The 16,516-nt window shown below is 36.4% G+C and overlaps 1 protein-coding gene across 5 annotated transcripts in view; it reads right to left on the reverse strand.

Annotated features, from left to right (window-relative positions):
* LOC103318176 (sodium/hydrogen exchanger 5-like) overlaps window positions 1–16,516 on the reverse strand; it is a 723,013-nt gene that overhangs the window by 19,147 nt on the left and 687,350 nt on the right. The gene's annotated exons all lie outside the window — the stretch shown is intronic.

Here is a 16,516-nt window from a genome sequence, read left to right on the forward strand (position 1 = left end):
CTGATAAGCATTCGCAAAAATCATTACAATGTTTAGTACAGTGTGAACGTGAGATTGGCCGTGAAATCGTGCACGCCGGGAGAGCGCGTGAATTTATGCTACCTGAAGGATTTCGTGTGGATGGATTTTTGCCGCCTGAAAACGCGAATGATGATAATAATAAAGGCGTTGTCTTTGAATACCAAGGGTGTTACACGCACGGTTGTCCAATTTGTTTCGATAGAAAAAGGGATAAAACAATGGCTTACGGAAAAACTATGGATGAAGCTTATGAAAATACTTGTCGGAAAATAGAAAAAATAAAATCTTTAGGATACGAGGTTCGAGAGATGTGGGAATGTACTTTTGATCGAATAAAATCCGAAAATCGGGAAATCAACGATTATGTAACGCATCATCCACTTATGAGTCGTGTAACGTTGAATCCTCGCGATGCTTTTTTTGAAGGAAAAACTGAGAATATAGTTACTGCGTATACGATAGGTAATAATGAAAAAATTCAATATACAGATATATGCTCTCTTTATCCGTACGTATGCAAGAGAGGAAAGTTTCCTGTAGGACATCCGCGAATTTTTATTGATAGAGAGTGCGACGAATTAACACATGGGGAAAATAACAACCTAAATGATATCGAGGGCTTAGTTAAATATAGCATTTTACCACCACGTAATTTACACATTCCTCTATTACCAATTAAAATGCACGGGCGGCTTCTTTTTGCTCTCTGTCGTACTTGTTGTGAAGAAATGCAGCAGTCGGATTGCGATCACGAGGACCCAAAAATGCGGGAATTCACGGGTACTTGGGTTGTCGATGAGTTGCGTAAAGCTGTAGAACTCGGCTATAGTGTTACGAAAATTTACATAGTTCGGCACTATGAGGTAACACGGTATAATCAAGTTAACGGTACCGGTGGTCTTATGCTGAATATGTAAATACATTTTTAAAAATCAAACAAGAGGCTAGCGGTTGGCCATCGTGGTGCACGGATGAAACAACGAAATTACAATATATAGAACAGTACAAACGTGATGAGGGTATAACTTTGGATAAAAATAACATAGACAAAAATGCAGGTTTACGCGCAGTTGCTAAACTGTGTTTAAATTCGTTTTGGGGTAAGTTTGGACAACGAAGTAATTTGAAGCAAACTGAAGTAGTAAAATCACGCGAATCACTTTTAAAACTTCTTACCTGTCCTGAGAGAGAGGTTAATGATTTACTAGCAATAAACGGTGAGATACTATACGTAAATTGGCAATACAGAGATGAAGCTGTAACACCTGCACCGCATACTAGTGTTGTAATTGCGGCGTACACTACAGCACAAGCACGCCTAAAACTATACGAATACTTGGAAAACTTAGGTAACCGTGTTCTTTATTATGACACAGATTCATGTATATTTATTTCGCATAATGATGCCCCGGATGAGTATCAACCTTTTATCGGTTCCAAATTAGGAGATATGACAGATGAGCTTTGTGGATATGGTGAGAATACTTATATAGATAATTTTGTAAGCCCTAATATAAATGATAAAATTGAATGTTGCAAAGTAAAGGGCATTTCCTTAAATTTTTCGAATGGTATAAAAATTAATTTTGATAGCATTAAGAATTTAGTTAACGATGCGTTTACAATCGAAGATCATGAATCTGAAAAGATGAATGATGAATGTAATAAAATACGCTTGAAATTCAAAGCTATTAGACGAACTAGAACACATGAAGTTGTAACGCGCGACGAGTCAAAGACATGCTGCGTAGTATTAAAAAAACGACGATACCTAACATCGCGTAGGTCTTTACCTTTTGGTTATAGGAATAATTAATTTCTGTATAATAATGTTATATATTGATATTGATAATAATAAAAAAATTAAAATAATTTATATTATTTATTTATTTATTATTATTTATATATAAAGTACCTTATTCATCCTGCTACACTCAGTATAGCAGTTGTCATCGTTGAGAACGCTGTTGCTGCTGCTGCTGTTGATTTTGAAAATTAAGCTTATTTCAACGCTTAACTTAGCTTATTTGACGCGATACTTAGCTTATTTGAGCAGCGGTCATTAGCTTGAACAGTGGTCATTAGCTGATGGTTCAGCACACTTTTAATAAGCTTATTTTTACGTGTGCCGCCAAAAGGTTTCTTCGACATCTTCCACTCATGTGCAGTGTAACTTTTGATCGGATATTACTCTATTATGCCGAGTGGCAGTCTACGTATGAGACAGACTTTGTTCCAGGAGGCATAAGTAGGGAGAGTAGAAAAAAAATTGTTGAATTTCACGAGGGATTACCTCAGCCTTCAGATTATTCTCAAGACAATGAAAAGAAAAAATTATTAATTATCGATGATTTAATGAGAGAATCTTCGAATAACATTATTCTCGATTTATTTACAAAGGGAAGTCATCATAAGAATTTAAGTGTGATTTTTATTACACAAAATCTTTTTCACAAAGGAGCTGGTCAACGCGATATCACATTAAATGCAAATTACCTCGTTATTTTTAAAAATCCACGTGATCGTTCGCAAATACAATATCTAGCGCGTCAAGTCTATCCCGAAGACCCAAAATTTTTACAAGAAGCGTATCTCGATAGTACGTTAACTGCTCATGGCTATCTTTTGTTGGATTTGAAACAGTCGACCGAGGATGAATTTCGTTTTGAAGAAGAAGAATAAGAAATTCCGATAAAAGTAGAGGATTCTATGATTAAAGCTTCCGTCTGATTGAAACAATGGCAGTGAGAGGAGCGTCTGCGAGAACCGATAGTCGTAGACGGCGTAGAAGACAGCGTGGAGGTGGTGGTGGTGGTGCTGCTGCTACTGAAGAAGAAGATACAAGGAGTGGATGCCTACCAAAGCATTTTACAAAAAAAGTGTGTTGCAGTATTGAATGTTAAATGTATTGCGCGGAGACGTTAAAATAAAAAACTCTCACAAGTCAAAGTTAAAAAAACATAAAAGTGTTTTGAGAAAATTATTAAATAAATCCAGTAGTAATAACAGTGAAAAAGAGTGGAAAAAAAGAAACGCGTCCTTATTCAAAACGGTGGTGCTTTTTTATCAATGTTACTTGCACCAATTATAGGTGCACTTGTGTCAAAAATATTTGGAGTCTCTGGAAATTAAAATATGGAGCACGCTTGTAAAATGGTCATTGTACCAGAGGAAACATACGAGAGAGTAACGAAGCAACAGCATCAACAACAACAACAACAACAACAACAACATATAGTAGAAGAGTCGAGTAATGCTTTAGAGCCAACGATACAGACAAAGGGTGATAATCTAAGTCGTCTCGATGCTGAGATGCACGATATACTTTTTTCAAAAAGTATCACCGATGAACGTGAAAAATGTCAAAAATATTTACAAATTTTAAGATCTCTTCATTTTAAAAATTTGGAACGTCAGGAACTTTTATCAGATGCAAATATACTTGATGTAGAGCATGAACATGAAGATATATCGTCCATTGCTCAATGAAGCGATACTTGCAAGCATTTCCAAGGGTTATGTGAGAAAAGCACGTTTATTGCTTCAACATTGGAAATCAGCATCGCATCGTATTAAATGGGATAATTCAGGTACAGTTATCATTGATGATAAAACTATATCACACTCAAATATTATAGATTTAATAGAAGACGTGGTACGGAGTAGACCAGTTGAAGAACCTGTAGGAATATTTCAATTAGCTAATTTTATAGCAACAACTGACACTCCATCCAAATTAATAAGTAATCTAGAGATGATAAAAATTAGTGAAAGTTTGATACGTGCATTAAACAAAATTCCTTCAACCAAGAGAAATAATTCCGAGAGCGTTCAGACTTTGGAACAAGGTACTAGACTCGCGGCCGCACAACGCTATAGTGCACGTTTGAATAAGAAAAAATCCATATCGCAAAAAGCAGACGACAAGTGGTTGACTTATAAAATTTAATATGTCTTATGAAAATCAATACTTTGACACCAGACACGAGACTGGATACGCTGGTGCACGTAATCTGTTACGAATCAATGGTAAAAATAAGAAGAAGAAAAGCGAAGTTAATGAGTGGTTAAGTAATCAAGATGCATACACACTACACAAACCTATTAGACGAAAATTTCCTAGATTGATGTACAATGTCACTAATGTGGATGATTGTTGGGAAATGGATTTGTGTGACATGCAATCTCTCAAAACGTATAACGATAATTTTGCGTATTTACTTGTAGTTATAGGTGTTCTCAGTAAATATGCTTGGGTCGAACCTTTACGTGACAAAAGTACAAACAGTGTTGTAGCTGCTTTCGATAAAATATTAAAAGGAGCCGATGGGCGACGCCCAATTCTTATACAAACTGATCGAGGCAAAGAGTTTGTCGGATCAGATTTTCAAAATTATTTAAAACAACAAAAGATTAATTTTCGAGTGGCACGTACTCCCGATGTTAAACCAGCCGTCGTCGAGCGTCTAAATAGCACGCTCAAAGAACGTATGTTCAGATATTTTACTCACAAAAATACTCATAGGTATATCGATGTTATTGAAAATATCGTTTACGCGTATAATCACACTATACATAGTGGTACTAAAATAGTTCCGGCAGTTGTAAATATTCGTAATGCAGTTGTGGCAAGAAAAAATTTAGAAAAAAGCTCTTAGTCAGAGAAAAAAGTCTAGAGCACATATATACAGCGTGGGTGACCATGTTCGCATCAGTCGGTTGAAAGGCACCTTCGATAAAGGTTACGAAAAGAATTACAGTGAAGGAATCTTTAAGATTACCCGTGTCTCGCGTCGTCAAAATCTCTTCATCTATGAATTGACTGATTTAGAAGGTGAAATAATCGACGTAATTTTTATCCCGAAGAACTAGCTCGAGTTGGCGATGATCGTTTGTCACAAAATAAGGAATTCAAAGTGGAACGTGTGATCAAGAGTAGGGGACGTGGTGTTAAAAAACAAGTTTTTGTAAAGTGGCTTGACTATCCTGATAAATTTAATTCGTGGATTAAAGCAAGCGAAATCGTTACACTTTAAACATGGCTGAGGACGAATTTTATTTGATATTACCGAGTAACAGTAGTATGAAATATTTTTCTGAAAATACAACATCTTGCTTCACCACGCACTTATCGCACGAAGTACGTCTGCATGGTAAGTGGAGTGTTGCTCTCACGGAAATCAGCATACCATGCACGATGATGCATATTCAGAAACACGAATGTAATATAAAGTTTGTTAACGCACGTAGAATAGCAGTTGCAAGAAAGAGAGACATATCTGAATATTTACCGGATTGGACAAATGACAAACACAACGATGCCATATTTCCACCAGGTGTTTACGAGAATCTCAACAATCTCACAGAAGCTATAAACAATATACCTGAATCTCACTTACGTATTGAACAGGCAAAGAAAAAAAGTGGTTATTACAATTTACATAAAAAGTGTGAATGTAAGGAAACTCATTTTTTCAGCTGCGAAAAGGTCAAACGTATATTTGGCTTTGAGAATAAAAAATATAGAAATCAGGAATTTATACCCATGATTCCATCTGTAGAGTCGAAAAAAAATGCACCATTGGTAGGAAACAGACCTGGTTGTTTGGCAAGAGCGATAGCTGATCAATTTTTCGTTTACTCAGATATTTGTATTCCGTACACAGTCGGTGACGTTCAAGCATCCCTTTTGCGCATAGTAACACTCGATAATTCAAAATATAAATTTGGTGCGAGAGTGGTCAAACAATTTGCACCGGGAATTTATCTACCTTTGTTAAATAACACATTTCAGAATATAATAATAGATATAAGAGATGAAAATGGGAATCATATACTATTCGAGTACGGGACGTTGACCGTAACACTACATTTCAAGCGCATTCTCTGAGAAAAAAAAATGGCTTACTACGCAGAATACTATGCCGATCAAATCGGTGGTGGTGATGGTGGAGGAGGAGGAGGAGGAGGAGGAGTACGTCGAGTGTTTGCAGGTTCAACTTATCAGCGAGGTCATGGTGGAATCGGCAGCTTTTTGAGTGGATTATTTGGAAGAGTTTTACCTTACATTACGAGTGGTGCTAAAGCCGTTGGAAAAGAAGCTATCAGAGCAGGAATGCATGTACTAGATGATGTGGGAAATCACGGAATCAATTTTAAACAAGCTGTAAATATGCGCATGCGTGAGTCCGGTAAAAATCTTAAGCATAAAGCCGCTGATAAAATTGCCGCTATGATGAAGGGATCAGGATATAAGATACGCGCTAAAAAGCGGAAGCGTCAATCGTCCAAGAACAGTTCAGCTGTACGCATCAGCAGTAAAAGTGGCCGTGTAAAGAAGAAGAAGAAGAAGAAGAAGAAGAAGAACCGTGTCAGTGTTCGCAAATCTACGAAAAAGAAAGCGGTTAAGAATAAGCCAAGGAAGAAGAGAAAACAACGCAGTGTGAGCGATATTTTTGGATCTACATAGATATTATTTAATATGGCTTTTTTACACTCAAACTCATGCGAATGCATGAAATCAGAATTAGATTTATTTACATTACCACCTACACAGACTTCGGTGGAAAGCTCTCAATTTATACATTATAAACCAGTTTCTTCGCTAACAGACGATGGACCGTTGGAATTCGTCGTTCCAGCTGGTAGTGATTATCTCGATCTTGCACACACAATGCTAAGCATTCGTATGCAGATAGAGCCAAATGTTAAAATAACAGAAGCAGCTAAAGCTACAGAGTATCCGAAGGTAGCAGCAATAAATAACACGTTACATTCGCTATTTAACCAAATAGACGTTTTCTTTAATCAAAAATTGGTTTCACCACCAAACAATGCTTATCCTTACTGAGCTTACATCGAAACACTGTTAAATTATTCAAAGAGTAGTATGGAATCACATCTCACGAGTGGACTCTGGTATGCGGATACCCCTGGAAAATGGGCAGCGCCTCCCAATACCAAGCGTACTGATGTAAATGCAAATATTGGTCAGTGTAACCGTCAGTATTTTACCCAGAATGGTAAAACTGTCGATTTACTCGGTCATTTGCGTTGCGATGTTTTTAATCAAAATAAATTTCTGTTAAATGGTGTTGAACTGCGATTACGATTGGTTAGGAGTAAGGATGCTTTTTGTTTGATGGATTTTACAGATGATGATAAATTTACTATACGCATTAAGGAAGCTTCACTGATTGTGCGTCGAGTTAAAATAATACAGCTACTTCTTCGTCAATTTACGCGACACACGAAGAGGATGTAGTCGATCATTGCTGAAATAATAATAATAATAGAATGAATACACAAGAATTACTAAAAGCTCTTGACCCGTTAACCATCAAGACAGTTGGCGTGTATGCTGCGGATAGAATTCCAAACGTTTTGGAATACCCCGCGGCCATCATAGCTAATACAGATGATCACACGAAGAAAGGAACACATTGGATTGCTATCTACATAGAATCAAACGGTTATGGAACATACTTTGACAGTTACGGACTACCACCAATCTCCCAACATCATCTTAAACGACTCAAAAGAAATTGCAAGCGGTATCAGTGGAATAAAAAAAAGTTGCAAAGTTTTGACAGTTGTGCGGCCAGTATTGTGTTATGTTCCTTTACCATATGGTTAGGCTACCTAACTTACGCACGTTTTGTCATAAGTTCTCGCGAGATTCACGAAAAAATGATGCCGTAGTTGTATCGTTCTATAAAAAGCTGTTACGAAATAATAATCATCGTGTACGCTCGAAAGATGTTAGGAGGTTTGGAAGTGAAGCCTCACGCGGCTTAGGATTTTGTAATCAAACATGTACTTCGAGAATGTATGTAAAGTAATAATAATAATTGTCAGATATCATGTAGTAAAAAATATGAATAAAGTGTAATCTTTCATAATATAAAAAATGTTTTCATTTATAGAGCCTTACTCATTCCTTTAATTCCATACTGTAGTACTATGCTATTTTTTTTCCTGTTGCATCACACCTCGCTGTATAGTTCTAAGTATATATACATCGGCATTTATTAACGGTTATAATACTAACATCCGGTGATATTTACTGTTTAGTTTTATATTCCATTTCAATCTTTATCTGTTAGAGAAAGAGAAGCTGATAAAACTGACGGTTGTAGTAGTAGTAGAGTAAACATCCTGTTCTTAAAAACTCGGAGAAATGTAACCGTAGCCTTTGACGGTTAATGAATATGATACTTCCTTTGTGAAGTTCTGAGAATACACGCCCAGAAAATCTCTCCCCACTGCATTCGATCATTTTACTTTGAGGTAGTGGGGGGGGGGGGGCTAAAATGTATAAAAGAGCTTGAAGAGTGAGGAGCTCCATAAGTTCTTTCGTGAAAGTTTGAGAGATCGTTTGCTAAGTGTAACTCTGTATATTGTGCTTCTTGTTTTTCGTACCATGGCCCAATCAAGTGTCAGTGCTCCATCTCGTGTGCAGAACGTTCTGCCAAATATGCTGCTCTCCACGTCCTACGCCATTAATAAGTCAAACTCGAAACGCGTTACTCTTGGCTTAGAAAGTTACCAGGGAAGCTATCGACCCGGAAGTGAAACTCTCAACGTCTACAACATGTTTTAAATCCGTCAAATTTGATGCATCTGGCTGGAAGGTCTTTAAGAATTACTTTGATCTTATAAATTGCTATTTCCAAGATGCGTACAGATTCCAAAGTGAATACGCTCGACCAACGAAGGTGTACATGGAAAATCATGATCTGATGTTTACTTCTTCATACAATACCAAATCCATATTGATAGAAGAAAGACCTGTCGGAACATCTTTCCAAATCTTTTGATTGACGAAGAAAACGATGATGTACTGCATACAGTTAGTGCTTCCCATTTCAATGACTACACTGGTGCTGCTGCTGCTGCTGTTGCTGCTGCTACTGTTACTGATGGTGAGAATCTACGTCATCAACCACCACGAGCAAAGAAACAAAAAACAGCTTATCATCAACCATCGATATGCATGCAGCAAGTCACTTTTGACGGGTTAAAAATTGTCTCACAGTGTATTGACGAACGTATGAGTAAACTTGAAGAGTGTGTTGATAAAGTGAATGAAATTGTTTCTCATATTAAGAAGTTTATAATTGACTGTATTAAAAACGATGGTATTGAGAAAGATCCTAATTCTATACTAAAGACGTATGAGATGTTTCAACAATATTATACTTTATACACTGAAAATATTAAAATTATAATTCACGACAAGTTTAAAGATACTATTGAGGAAATAATTTTAAATATAATCTTATGTGAAATAGCTGCTTTTCAATTGTTTGATATATATATAAAGACATTTATACTGCCATAATTAAAGTATAAATAATACATGCTATTTTTTGTCATTACGCTTTGTACATATGTCTTCCTATCTTGTAATAAACCAGAAAATATTAAAATATTCACTTTTTGTGACATCATCTAAACCTCCCACCCTACTGCCACTCCTTACGACTCTCTATAAATATCAACTGTGCATAAGTATGTTCTCATTGCTTCGCGTACACTTGACGGGTCATAATCGTAATATGGACAAACACAATATGGAGAAGAAGAAGAAACAAGGTTCAGGCCGAGAGGAAGTGAAATATAAACCGGCTTCTGGATTCCAGAAGTATCTATCTCAATATTCTTCAAATACTGGATCATTCTCGAAAAAAGAAGGGTACAGGAGTTATTGTACTGACAAGGAAGCAAAAAAAGATTCCAAATATCAAGGATACAACAACACTGATTGGGGATAGCAACAATAAAGTCTTATTCTAAGACTTTTATTTATCAATTAAAATCGGTCCTTTTTAGGACCACAATATTTCTTTAAACGTACTACAAACTCATCATACATAAAAATCTCATTATCTTATGACATCATAAGAGGTGTACATGACGTCAGTAACAATCCATATTTATCTTAATTATTTACAAGATAAATGCTTAAGACGTTGGCGATAACTTATCTTTATTACCTGTTTTCATAATAAAAAAAAGTATCATCATGGATTATTATTGCGTTAAAGATAGCTTCTTTGTTTATGTAAACATGATATCTTAATTACACACGTATAAACAAGATATCCTTATCTTAATTAACTGTTTATAAACATGATACCTTATCTTATCTTTATTACTTGTAAAGCACCGTCATTGTTTATTATTGTGGTAAAGATATCTTCTTTGTTTATGTAAACATGATATCTTTATCTTAATTACACGTGTATAAACATGATACCCTTATCTTAATTACCTGTTTAGAAACATGACACCTTATCTTTATGACTTGTTTACATGATAAGATAAGGATGCGCCAGTGATGACGTCATTTGTTGTGTCTCGCCATAACTGCCTATATACTACTCTCTCTCTCTCTCTCTCTCTCTCTCTCTCTCTCTCTCTCGGTGGCTCTCCCTCCCCCTCTTGATCGTCCCGCCGAGCTACCGCAGTAAGCTCACAGATGCACGGCCGGGATGCGCACTCGTTAGTCCGCCTCGTGCCGCGCACCGTGCTCATCCAGAATCCGCTTACTTGTGTCGCGACGCGATTCCTAGTGTGTATAGGAGCAGGTGCGTGTTGGCTGCGTCGGTACAGTGGTACCCAACAACACCTGACGGACCGCGGCGGCGCTACCGTGAAGGGCATGGTCGTCTGCCAAACCTGCAGGGGAGCCACCGCTGCTCCACGACGCTGGCTGGTGAGGTTATTTTACTCGGTGCGACGACAATCCATGTTATTGTTCCTCTGCTGCACGATAAATTGCAGCAGGGAATAACATTGATTGCGCAGACAGTTTAGTTCTTAGTATACACGTGTAGCCTGCTCGGCTACACGTTGCAATATATATATATATATATATATATATATGTGAAATCGAAGATGAAAATTTTAATTTTAGCCGAAACTGTATATGTATGTTCTAATTCTTTCTACTTCCACCTTATACTCGATACGTATCGATAGACATGAAATATACTAGGTTATAAGTGTCAAATTTACATGTATGCACGAAAAGTCACAAAATTTATTTCCTGGGCATTGTCATCAGTGATTCTGAACACTCAGAACGTTTGTGCAGCGACAGTGCAGCAGCTGTTTAAAAACATAACCTTAAATTCAAGCAGACAATATAAACACATTTACTCTGCGCAGCTTATAGAAAACTGTGGGAAAGCAATACCCGACTGTATTACACACAATAGCTTGTGCGGCCAACTTTATAGTTCTACCACTTTTGAGCTAGAAAGCCAACTTCACGATCCTACCACACTAAAGAAAAAAGTAGGAATATTGTTTTGAGCATTCGCAATGTATAAACTCGTTTATTATGAAACGAAACGAATTTTTTACAAATATTATCGTTGGAAATCATTGTTTAACTTAGAAAACATACTGATAAGCCAAAAACACTCACGAACAGTAACTATAAGCATTTTTTTCTGTATCACGAAAAATCCGAACATTACCCTGGTAGAATCGGTAACCAATTTAATGGCCAGTTCTTGGAATGGAATCTAAGAACTAGGCAGTTTTCTTTGCCATTTCTTGGCAGAATGTTACGCTTTTTCTCCAACTTAATGGGCAGTTCTTGGATTCAATCTGCTTACCTTGTTCTTAACTACAAACTGCCCATTATAGTTGGTCGAGTAACACAGCTGGGTTACACGTGTTTGTCACAGTTTGAGGTTAGAATTGCAAAATTGTATCTAGCAGGCTTGGATTCAAGTTTTTAGTTTAAAGGAAAGTATAGAATAATTTTTTGTATCAGAAAAAATTCTGTGTGTCCGGAGACTTGAACACACACCCTGCGCGAGGCCAAATAAGTACGGCCGTGCGCCTTAGCCAACTGAGCCACGCAGACGTTGTTGCACACAAGCCCTTCGAGCTTCGCCATATGTTTGAATTATTCAAATTATTTAGCTTACGCCTAAATATTAATAATTTTGTATTTTACATCCGAAAAATTAATTGATTTATTGATATTTTCATGAAATATAATCTTCAACCATAAAAAATGCCCAAGATATCGCTACTTATAGGAAATTTAAAATGTCCAGTTTTTTCACATTATACTTAGCCAGTGTTTGCCTTTACGGCCATTTTAAATGGGCAATTTTCTACCAGAGCAATATAGAAGTAAATAGTGTCACGGGCGCCATAGCTTCGACTGCTTCTCAAACTCGCCTTCGCGGCGCTACTGCGCGACTTGATAATTGTAGAAGTACTCATCACTACAAAAGGAAATGTACAAGGCCACAGCAGCTGAGCAACCAGGAGCGCGGTGCTCAATCCAGCCAAGGTCAACGAGATCACCAGAAATACAGGGTATTTCATTTTAATCCGACCACGACAAAAAACCATGGAAAAACTAATTTTAACGAAAAATGACCTTAACAAAAGTTGGAGGGAGCAAAAGGGGCCATCTAATAACACCAACACCTTTGACCTTGAAATCGATTTTCAAGGTCATTTGAAGCTCATTGTATTTTTTTAACGGGAACCCCTATTTTTGACCTCGGAATACGGAGCAGCGGAAAAAATTACGTCGGGAATGCCTTTTCAAGTTTGCCTTAGTGACCTTGAGAAGGTCAATTCAAGGTCAAATAAGAAGTATCAGCCTAAGATTGTTTTCCTTTCAATTTTTTCGTAGAATTATCATTTTGTTATTGTAATAAACATTAAGAGAATAATTGACTTACAATGTGATTATGCTTTGCTGACTTAAGGCTACAGTTTTGCCAATGGGCACGACAAATGATTGCTAATGATCGTCACTTTTTTCAATACGTAATGTTTTCTGATGAAGCAAAATTCAAAAGCAATGGAGAGCTTAACCGACACAACTGTCATTATTGGTCGAATGTTAATCCGCATTGGTACAGGCAGATAGATAACCAAAATCGTTGGAGTCTTGATGTTTGGTGTGGAATTGTTAACGGATACCTTGTAGGCCCATACTTTTTCGATGAAAATGTAAATGGCCATAATTTTTTACAGTTCCTGAGAGAACGTCTTCCAGTACTTCTTGAAGAAGTAGATTTATACACAAGAGCAAGAATGTGGATTCAATTAGATGGAGCTCCTGCGCACTATGCTCGAATAGTTAGACAATATCTTAATCAAAATTACCGTGATAGGTGGATTGGACGCACTGGACGTGGAGTTTTGGGTGGTCGATGGCCACCGAGATCTCCAGATATGACATCACCCGATTTCTATTTGTGGGGGTATTTGAAAGATGTTGTTTATGAACATGAAACTACAACAAGGGAAGATATGATCCACAGAATTCAAACCGCTTGTGAAAACATCCCAAGAGCTGTATTACTCAGAACAGTAGAACATTTTCAGCAGCGAATTGAATTGTGTATCCAACAAAATGGTGGTGTCTTTGAGCACCTGCGTTGAATTTTGAGCAAAAGTGAGAGGCAAGGGGACTCACTCTAATCAAGCACCCCAAAGAGAACACAATTCTATTACGTCCACGTCGTTGTTCCTGGGTAACGCTAAAGTTAAAATATAAATATGGACTTCACATAACATTTGATATTGCATTTTTGCACTTTTGACCTTACAAAATGGCTTTAAAGTCAGCAAAGCATAATCACATTTTAAGTCAATTATTCTCTTAATGTTTATTACAATAACAAAATGATAATTCTACGAAAAAATTGAAGTAAAACAATCTTAGGCTGATACTTCTTATTTGACCTTGAATTGACCTTCTCATGGTCACTAAAGCAAACTTGAAATGTCATTTCCGTAATTTTTTCCGCTGCTTCGTATTCCGAGGTCAAAAATAGGGGTTCCCGTTAAAAAAATACAATGACCTTCAAATGACCTTGAAAAATGAGTTCAAGATCAAAGATGTTGGTGTCATTAGATGGCCCCTTTTGCTCCCTTCAACTTTTGTCAAGGTCATCTTTCTACATCAGTAACATAAAACCAGACAAACAGCTGTTTAGCAGATTTTTTATTATTTGACCTTGAATTGACCTTCTCAAGGTCACCAAAGCAAACTTAAAATATCCTTTGCGACGTAATTTTTTCCGCTCTATCCGATTCCAAGGTCTAAAATAGAGGTTTCTATTTAAAAAAATCACAATTACCCTCAAATGACCTTGAAAATCGAGTTCAAGGTCATAGGTGTTTGTGTCATTAGATGGCTCCCTTTACCCCCTTCAACTTTTGTTAAGGTCATTTTTTGTTAAAATTAGTTTTTCCATGGTTTTTTGTCGTGGTCGGATTAAAATGAAACACCATGTACAATATAATAGGAACTACAACAGAGGTGAAAACTGCCGAGATCGCGGACGAAGTTTTACTCAACCAAGAGGGAAATCTTCAGGTGATCAACAAAGCTATTACTTATCCGAAGCATGGTTGACATAGGTCTGCCACCCAGAGGTAAATCAGGTGCGTTAGAAAATAATTGCGAGAATTGTGGGCAAATAAATTAGATACTATATAGTGGCTGTACATACCATATTGTAAATAATGATGCATTTTTAATAAGTCCATACATTAAAAAAATCAACTTTAAAGCAACTAAAATCGCTACTGTAAAGTTTGACATCCAAAACTACTATAATCAAAAACAAGTAGATGTAAAAAATGTATATTATGATGGTAGAATTAGACAAAATATATTTAATTTATCCAAAGTCACTAAAAGTTCTACAGTAGTAGCAAAAAATAATAATGCCAGAATTTACAATTAATCAAGAGAATTAATAGCACAAATTAAAAAAATATCCCATATCACATGTAAAGTTTTGTTTACAAAAGGATGGTGAAACTATATATTAAAATTCATTAAAATTAACTGTTAAAGATAAATTGCATAGGACACATTACCACATAAATTTGCAAAAATAGTAAATAATAAATTAGTTGAAAGGAGGCCGGACATCTCGACACAAAAATAACCCTACACCCTACACAAAGTAATTTTACACAGATAATAACTGCACGGAAAAATTCTACACAGATATTTTCTGCAAGGAAATTCCCTACACACATTACGGTAATCTTACTACACCACACAACTCTACACAATCGTATAACCTATTATTATACATTAAAATTCAAATTGCATTTAGCACTAAATTTTTGGCCTTATAAATTTTGGATCTTACCAATATTGGACATAATTTTATTCGTGCCCAATTAATTTCAGGACCTTATAAAAATTTGTCTTTTACTGGCGAAGACCTCACTTCTTATTTTACAGCGCATTTAATTGTTAAAAAAATTTAAGTTTGTAATTTGAAAACTTCATTAGGCCCAAACGCCAATTCCTCAAATTTGTAGAACTTACTATCATGAGTGCCAAAATTTAGAAAGCCTAAAGAAACAAAGCCTAATATTAATGAGACACAGCATTTTGAGGCGACGGTATTCTAATAAACTTTTTAAGGCTCAAAATTTATGAGGTCTAATAACCCAAAATTTATAAGATCAAACTTTTTAAGTCCCACTTTTGGGGAATTCGGTTAATTTATTCAGGTGCATGGTATACGGCACACAACACACCGTTAGCCGCTTAATATAAAAAAGTAGGAGCAAACAATTATGAAGAACGGCAAGACTATAGAGTTTTGCGAAGAAATGCCAAAGTCTGAGGATTATTCAAACAATCCGCATTTTTCAAAAATCTTGATAATTGATGATAGTATGCACGAGGTTCGAATCACAAAAATACATCTGTATTTTTAATCACACAAAATCCATTTTATAAAGGTGCGCATGTCCAATATATCAGTCTCCACGCTTCTTACATTGTTTTTTTTTAAATTCACGTGATCGGGCTAAGATTCACCATCTAAAACGACAAGTCTATCCTGAGGATCAGATATTTTTGAAAAAAGCATAGGATGCAATAAGCGAACCGATTGACTCCTTGAAGATTTAATGCAAACAGAGCACCGATTATAAATTCAGATTTAGAACATGCATCTTTCCCTATGACTAGTGCCAGTATATTTATTTACCAGAGTATATGGCAAGTGTGTGAAAGTAATCTGTGTAATACGATGAGCAGACTATAAAGAGGGGTTTCGTCCTGACATTCTTTAGTCGTGAATTAACCATGTCAGAGTGTGTATAGGTCGGTACCCGCATCGGATAGCCGTTGTAATATGCCAAGTTATTTTATATGAAAATGTATTTAAGTATGTGTATGTGAGAGTGGATGTATGCGCGTGTATATTAAAATGTAACTGGTCTATACATATGTGATACCTGCGTGATTGTATTTGTGCACTTACAAATGCAATGTATATGTGAGCCGATCGAGACCGCGCATCTAATTGCGAAATCAAGCGCCAAATATCTCACAGTGATTAACCTGCCCGACAGCACTGCCCGATCGCGGTTGATGACGACACCTGCATACGCGTATTCTACTAATGGTAGATGCTAATTGTTTGTCAGTTTTCGCGTTGCTTAAATCGTGTCAATTGCGTGTATC

The sequence above is a fragment of the Nasonia vitripennis genome (genome assembly GCF_009193385.2).
Source record: "Nasonia vitripennis strain AsymCx chromosome 1 unlocalized genomic scaffold, Nvit_psr_1.1 chr1_random0002, whole genome shotgun sequence".
Classification (NCBI taxonomy): Eukaryota; Metazoa; Arthropoda; class Insecta; order Hymenoptera; family Pteromalidae; genus Nasonia; species Nasonia vitripennis.